Below are 526 nucleotides of genomic sequence, written 5' to 3' on the forward strand. Positions count from 1 at the left end.
CAAAAAGGAGCATATGTCTATAGGACTTTTTTTCTTAGTTTTTTACTCCTCTACACGCTCCCGAAGTTTTGCCATTTAATTTGGAAACACCCTGTACATGTTCTTAATTCTTAATCTAAAATAAAATATTTAAACAAATTACATATGAAATCATTGTTTTAATTGTTTTATAAAGTTTAATATAATATGTACCTATAATATAATGTTAATAAAATATTAGATTTAATAAATCAAATACGAGGTCAACGAATTTAAACGAGCAGACAAGGTGACAACTGCTCAATCTAATGTATTATTCTATTTCTTATGAGATATCTACAGCACATACGTTTCGGACTTTACTTACCCCTCCTCAGCAGTTCAAAAAATTACATAAGTTTAATGTAATAGACCGGATTGTTCAAAGATCTCATCTCACATACAAATAAACGCAGATATTACATAATCCTCCTCATAATATTAGACTTAACAAATAAATATGCATAGATACCAACAAGAAATATGTAACTTTGAGAAAAAAGAGGGA

The sequence above is a fragment of the Mycetomoellerius zeteki genome, unplaced genomic scaffold (genome assembly GCF_001594055.1).
Source record: "Mycetomoellerius zeteki isolate Tzet28-1 unplaced genomic scaffold, Tzet1.0 scaffold206, whole genome shotgun sequence".
Taxonomy (NCBI): domain Eukaryota; kingdom Metazoa; phylum Arthropoda; class Insecta; order Hymenoptera; family Formicidae; genus Mycetomoellerius; species Mycetomoellerius zeteki.